The sequence below is a fragment of the Dermochelys coriacea genome, chromosome 1 (genome assembly GCF_009764565.3).
Source record: "Dermochelys coriacea isolate rDerCor1 chromosome 1, rDerCor1.pri.v4, whole genome shotgun sequence".
NCBI classification, from domain to species: Eukaryota; Metazoa; Chordata; order Testudines; family Dermochelyidae; genus Dermochelys; species Dermochelys coriacea.
In genome coordinates this window covers 57,313,539-57,321,443 of record NC_050068.2, presented here as the reverse complement: position 1 = coordinate 57,321,443, position 7,905 = coordinate 57,313,539, and positions in this window count along the sequence as shown.

The window sequence follows — 7,905 nt, the reverse complement described above, 5'->3', positions numbered from 1 at the left end:
GGCTTGCGGTGCCTGCTTACTCCTAAATGTCTGGATAGCTGGTGCAGAGCCTTTAGGGGAGCTTTTATTCCCTTTCTTGGATATGTAGTTTGAGTCACAATCTAGCCCTCAGTGGAATAGCGGGAGCTGCTGTTTCCCTTCAGCCTGTTTAAATTTCTTTAAAAAAAATATTCTGGAAGCTGTCTGATGCCAGATGATGCAAGTGTGTTTTGGGTGGAGAACATTCTGCCACTAACATCTGTGTGTTGAGTAATGTACGTGTGCTGCTGCAAGTATTAGTGCATTTCAGGTTTAAGATGTTTACAGCTTCATTGCCAGACTCTTGGCGAGTGATCCCATTGAAGCCAACTTCATTGTAAATAATGGCAGCAGAATCTAGATCTTAATGAGAACTTTGAAACCATGCTAAAGAGCTAGTGCAACAGTTACGCAGAAGGAAGTCCATGACCTGAAATAACTTGCCTGTCATTATGCCACTAACTGTGTGCACTTCCATGCACTAGGATAAACCAGAGGCCTTGCTCTTGTGCCTGGATCTGCACAGATGGATCTCTGTGCCTGCGTCTAGCCCCTGTGGTTTCAGGGGGCCTGCACAGATCCAGTTGCAGCATTAGAGCTAAATTAGGACAGCAAAATTTGACCCAAACTCTTAACCCATCTTTTCAGCATACAATGTTGTACTAAAATATTCTGAGAGCAGTAGCTGGCCAGTATTCCAGTGAAAACAGATTCTCTTTTAAACCATGGGTAGTCCATTTTAAATTAGTTTGGGGACATTTTTTACCCTTTTGACATGTTTAAATTAATCTGAAGTATTCCTTTGTATTAAAGGAACACTGTCCAGGTTAGTACAGTAAACAAAGACATTTGAACTACCCTTTTTCTTAATCTATTTGCAAACTTCATGTAATTCTTTACATGCATTTTTTTTCTGTAGCTAATGATCTGATGTTCCTTCAGGTTTTATACAGACTTCACAAGTAGCTGAGGATTTGTTAGTAACCCTGCAATAATAAACTAGTATGTTCATGGGATGACTCATATATTTTTGTAAGTAAATAGATTTTGTCTACCATTGAAGCAGCTGTTATAAACTATAAGGAACAAGGGTCTGATGGTTATCACAATATAGGCAAAGAGAAAACGCGTCAAAAGATGCATTCTTTGACAGTTCTTTTAAAATAAAACTTCAAATGAAGACTTGTCTGAATCATGGTGGAGGTTTATACTTCATCAGTTCTTCTAAATTTTAAACCTTTATTTTTGTAAAAATTGCTTTTAAAAAGGGGAATTATTCTGGATTATTTGTACAGATTTTGTTGCGAAAAGATTGATGGTGACATTTTATAATTGCTTTTAACACAGTGTGTGGGGGGCCTGAATTTCTACAATGTTCTATCCGATTATTGCTACAGCCCAGACTCACCTTCTGAAGCTCTCAAAGTTTTGAAGAGTCTGGTCTTGCACATGTAACTCTATTAAAGTTCTGCACATAGGACTGGACCCTTACCTTGGCTTTTAGCTACAGTGTGTCCCCAACTCACTTTGCCTCTCAAATCATGTCCCAGTTAGATGCTGCTGTGTGCTTTATCTATTGAAAGATGCAAGGAACACTGTGATGTTTCCTACAGCATTTACTTGAGCATGTATGCAAAGAATTTTCTCTGTCATCCTATGTAAAGATATAACTTTAGCACATCTGCTCTTTAAATTAAAAAGTGTTGTTTTACATTTTATATTAAAGTGTGAAATTTCTACATATGTGGGGTTTGTTTGGTCCTTTCAGTTCATGTGAGAACAAATATATTGGAAATGTTAAATGTCAGTAACTTGTCTCTATGATGTGATGAAAATTACAAAAATTATCATTCTTGGTGTCTGTCTTATAGCAATACATGTTTTTTTGCTAATAAATTACTCTAAAGATAAGTATTGAAGTGTTTTCAGGTGGCTTTGACTTATTAAGAACAGTGTTAATGGTGTGAAATACATGCACTTCTTTATTTGCTAAATATAAAGCTACATTTGGTGAAATATTTATCACAAAACCTGGCTGTCCAGAGCCCAAATTCCCTCCCACACCCTAACTCCCTTCCAGAGTCCACACCCGTCCTGCACACAGCCCAGATCCCCCTCCTGCAGCCTAAATGCCTCATTTCTGGCCCCACCCCAGAGCTCTCACCCTCAGCCAGAGCCCTCATTCCCTCCCAAACCCCAGCCCGATAAAAGTGAATGAGGGTGGGGGAGTGTGAGCGATGGAGGGAGGGGTGATGGAGTCACTGGTGGACAGGAGCAGGGCCAGGATGTTTGATTTTGTGCAATTAGAAAGTTGGCAACCCTAATTGTGCACCATGCAGGAGGCAGCCAATGGCAGTCTAGATTCTTTCAGAACAGTGGGGACTTGGCAGTACTGGCTTCTGTGGGTATTGAAATGGCCAGGAAGATGAAAAAGTGGATGAGGCTTTTATAAACAACTAACAAAATCATCCAAAGCACGGGACTTAGTGGTGATGGGGCACTAAACTACCCAGACATCTGTTGGGAAAATATTACATCAGCACATGTTATCCAAAAAATTCTTGGAATATATTGGAGACAATTTTTTATTTCAGAAGGTGGAAAAAGCCACTGGGGAGAGATTGTTTTAGATTTGATTTTGACAACTAGGGAAAACTGGTTGAGATTTGAAAGTGGAAGGCGGCTTGGGTGAAAGTGAACATGAAATGGAAGAGTTCATGATTCTAAGGAATGGTAGGAGGTAAAACAGCACAACAAAGAAAATTGATTTTAAGAAGGCAGACTTTAGCAAACTCGGGGAGCTGGTAGATAAGAGCTCTTGGGAAGCAAGTCTAAGGGGGAAAATAGTTCAAGCGAGTTGACAGTTTTTCAGAATCACTATTAATAGCACAAGAGCAAACTATCCCCCTGTGTAGGAAAGATAGGAATTATGGCAAGAGACCATCCTGGCTTAACCAGGAGATCTTCGATGATCTGAAACTCGAAAAATAGTCCTACAAAAAGTGGAAACTTGGTCAAATTACTAAGAATGAATATAAACAAATAGCACGAGTATGTAGGGACAAAATTAGAAAGGGCAAGGCTCAAGGCCAGGATTAAACTAGCTAGTGACATTAAAGGGTAACAAGAAAGCATTCTACAAATATATTAGAAGCAAGAGGAAGATCAAGGATGGGTAGGCTTGTTACTCAATGAGGCAGGGGGGAACAATAACCGAAAATGTGGAAATGGCAGAAGTGCTAAATGATGTTTTTGTTTCGGTTTTCACCAAAAAGTTTAGTAGCAATTAAACAGCTATCTTAATGAATGCCAGTGAAAATGAGGTAGGAGGCTAAAATGGGAAAAGAACAAGTTAAAAATTACTTAGACAAGTTAGGTATCTTCAAGTGACCAGGACCTGTTGTAATACATCCTAGAATACTGAAGGAGCTGACTGAAGAGATATTTGAGCCTTTAGCGATTATCCTTGAAAAATCATGGACGATGAGTGAGCTTCCACAAGACTGGAGAAGGGCAAATATATTGCCCATCTATAAAAAGGGAAATAAGGACAACCTGGGGAATTACAGACGAGTCAGCTTAACTTCAGTACCTGCAAAGAAAATGGAGCAAATAATTAAGCAATCAATTTTCAAATGTATAGAAGATAAGGAGATAAGTAACCGTCAGAATGGATTTGTCAAGAACAAATTATGTCAAACCAACCTGATAGCTTTCTTTGACAAGGTAATAAGCTTTGTGGATGGGGGGGGAAGCTGTAGATGTGGTATAACTTGAATAAGGCTCTTGATACTGTGTCGCATGACCTTCTCATAAACAAACTAGGGAAATGCAACCTAGGTGGAGCTATGATAAGGTGGATGCATAACTGATTGGGAAACCATTCCCAGAGAGTAGTTATCAGTGGTTCACAGTCAATCAGTTGCACACATAGAAAATGGGAAATGACTGCTTAGGAAGGAGTACTGTGAAAAGGGATCTGGGGGTCATAGTGGATCACAAGCTAAATATGAGTCAAAAGTGTAACACTGTTGCAAAAAAAGCAAACATCATTCTGGGATGTATTAGCAGGAGTGTTATAGGTAAGACGCATGAAGTAATTTTTCCACTCTACTCCGCACTGATTAGGCCTCAGCTGGAGTTTTGTGTCCAGTTCTGGGTGCCACATTTCAGGAAACGTGGATAAATTGGAGAAAGTCCAGAGAAGAGCAACAAAAATTATTAACAGTCTAGAAAACATGACCTATGAGGGAAGATTGAAAAGATTAGGTTTGTTTAGTCTGGAGAAGAGATGACTGAGAGGGGACATGACAATAGTGTTCAAGTACATAAAAGGTTATTACAAGGTGGAGGGAGAAAAATCATTCTCTTTAGCTTCTGAAGATAGGACAAGAAGCAATGGGCTTAAATTGCAGCAAGAGCTGTTTAGGTTGGACATTTGGAAAAAACTTCCTGTCAGGGTGGTTACGCACTGGAATAAATTGCCTACAGAGGTTGTGGAATCTCCATCATTGGGGATTTTTAAGATCAAACACCTGTCAGGGATGGTCTAGATGATACTTAGTCCCGCCTTGAGTGAGGGGGACTGGCCTAGAAGACCTTTTGCGGTTCCTTCCAGTCCTATGATGCATATAACTGAGGACACACCTCACTGACAGAACACAAAAACAGAAGACTGCCCTAAGACACTCCATCTTGTCCCCTAAACAGATGTTTTTTTAACCCATGTCAGGGAGATTCTGGTTCTTATAACACTAGAATGGATGTTGGGTTCTAATACCATAGATCCAAAAAGAGAGAGAGAGACTCCCTGAAATTATAAGAGGTTAATAACCTGGATGATGTTTTTTGGCCTATTGAAAATACTGATATACTCCTTTCGTGATGTCTGTGTAGTCACATAACCACATAGCTGAGGTAGAACTTACTTGGCTGCACATACTTTGCTCTGAGAACTATTGGCTGACAGACTTAACTGAGCATCTTGGGATTCCTCTGTTTCCCCAAACCTGCTTCATTCCAGATGTGCGTGTAGCATGCATTCCAGATGGTGGCCTTAACAGCCAGCGTGTCAACAAATTCTGTTCACTGAAAATTGTTGAACTGTCTTCTGGTTTAAGGGGGGGGGGGCGGTCTGGGTGGGTGGGGTAGTAGTTGGTAGCACAAAACCTAGGTGTACTAAGGAAGACAGTCCTGAAAAGTAAAATGCCACAGTTTGATAACGGGGTTGCAAGTGTGATTTTTTTTTCTTTCTTTTTCTTTTTTTTTTTGTACAGGACTAGCCTCAAATTGGCAAAAGCCTAAAATCTTCTGGTAATCTTGTCTGACCCGCTGCCATATGATGGGGAACTAGATGCCTGCTGCTTTAATACAGATGTAGCCAGCAATAATAACACAGGTGGTGCTATGCCTGAGTCAGGCCCTACTGAGAGGCCCACAAGCAAGTAGCCACGTGATTGAAGTGCAAAAGTCTGACCCTAGCTTGCCCAAGGTTGCAGGCAGTCAGCGTATCAGCTGGGGGGCAGCAGGATTATTAGGTATGTAAATGCACAGATTTGATACTGTACAAGGGGGCCGAGAGAGATGCTTATTGCTGTACTAGCTACGTGGCTGGTTGAGCGAGTCCAGATCTGCTGGCTAATCAACTTTAGGGATCTTTACTGTGAACTGACACCTTCGTGTCATAGCAGGCACAAAAGGACGCACTTGTTAATGAGCCGACTGACCAAAAGGCGCAATGCAAAGCTGCGTGCTGATATTTTGCAAAGCCACTAGACGGCAGTGTTACCAGCTCATGAAGTTGCTGGTTGCTAAATGTCACTCACTTGATGCACACACACACAGCAAGCCAGTCTGGTGAAGCGTTTTCCCCAATCCCTGTGGCTGTGGGTTCCCCTGTGTGGTTTCTGTGCACACACGGCCAGTGTCTGTATTGCAGTAGCAAGACTCTAGTAATATGGCAGCTAGTCAGAAAAATTCCACTGCGGCAGACTGTGAAGGACAAAGCGATGGCTGATAAATGGCAGAACAGTTGAGCCAGCACAAACTAAATAAACGTGGAGGGTAATGAATGACCTTAGCCTGAATGTAATGTAGGGGCCAGGCACTGCTTGAATCCCAAAGCACAGCCAGCGTTGGGTCTGGGTGCTGAGTGGCAGGCTTCTGAGTGCTAGTTACTTTTTAGTATAAAATTGTGTTTGCTTTACTCTGCCCCTCTTAAAATCCATTTAACTTGGGCAAACCCTAGCCTTCCTGCCCCGGCCCCTTTTACAGCTGATGCACTGTCGGGCTCACCTTTGCTAGCTAGTCCAGCATGTGGCTCTACTACAAAGCCCTTGCTACTGAAAAGGCCACATTTTCCAGCAGTTACCACTGAAGCTGGCAGAATCATTTAAAAACCATGGATTATGATTAATCAAGTGAGGCTGTCACAGAGGTCATGACTTTCCAGGGCCTCCATGACTTCTGCAGCCAGCAGGTGTGACGGACTCCAGGGCCACCGGAGCAGCTAGGGTGGCCCGGGGCCAGCCGCAGCACCCCCTCCTGCCAGCAGCAGGCGTGGCGGTCCCGGGTCACCGCCTGCACCCCCCCACCCCCCCAGCAGCGGCAGCAGTAGTCCCAGACGGCCCTCCCCTCCTCCCCAGCAGCAGTAACAGTGGTCCTGGGGCTGCACCCCCTGCCCCCCCCCAGCAGCAGTGGCAGGCAGCAGACCCACACACACACACCCCCGCCAGCAGCAGTGGCAGCGGTCCCAGGTGCCTCCTCCCCCAGCAGCAGCAGCAGTGGTGGTCCCACCTCCATACACACACACACCCAGTCCCAACAGCAGCGGTGGTGGTCCCACCCCGGTCCCGGCAGTGATCCCACCCCCGCACCAGCAGCAGTCTCTGGTTGGCAGAGCTGTTCCCACCAGCAGTGGCGGTGGGGGGTGGGGGGGTCCCAGGCCGCCCCTTGCCAGCAGCGGTAGCAGCAGTCCTGGGCCACCCCTCCACATCCTGAGCACCAGCAGGCACCCAAGGGTCCTCCCCCACCCACCAGCAGGTGCCCCGGAGTCCCTGTCCCCCGCCAAGAGCAGCAGCTGAGCCCCCAGAACCCAGCAGAGCCCCCATCATTTAGTCAGGCGTACATAGTAAAGTCATGGACAGGTCACAGGGCCGTGAATTTTTGCTTATGGCCTGTGACCTGTCCATGACTTTTACTAAAAATACCCGTGACTAAATCGTAGCCTTCAGTATGATGCTTAACTAATGATATCTGAACTGAACTTGGTGAATTGTCAGCGGAGCTGGGTGACTAACTTGAAAGGAATTTTTTTTTTAAAGGGTGGAAGGAATTATGCCCCGCTTTTCTTTCCGAAGTTTAAAGGTGCCCTGAGACATGTGACGCCCCTCCCCCTTCCCCGATGAGAACAACAGAAAGAGGACTTGCTGCCTTTTTTTTTTTTTTGGCCTCAGATATTAGGACTGTACATTTAACATTTTAATTTTAAAAGCGGGGGGGGGGGGGGGGAAAGCGGGCGCAGCTCATTTGTCTACAGTGTGTTGTGAACCATGTGCCACTTTTTTCCAGCCAGCTCAGGCAGGAGCCTAACATCTAGTTTTGCTGGCCAGGTGTGGCCCGCTACTCTGGGCTGAGTATTGAAAACTCTTCCATCTGCACTGAAGGGGCAGGGCCCGGTGAAGCCAGGCTGGCTGCAGACTGTCAGGCAGGGACATTAACCAGCTTGTAACAAACGAAAACTTTATGCCGGCTGCCTACACCTCCTTCCACCTCAGTGGCTTAGCTCGCTCCTGCCTCTTGGGACAGGCCGTGGCCAGTTGGGTCATTAGGATGGGGAGGGCTGGCCTACAGAAGGGAGCACTGCCTTTAGCTTTAACAGAGTAGACA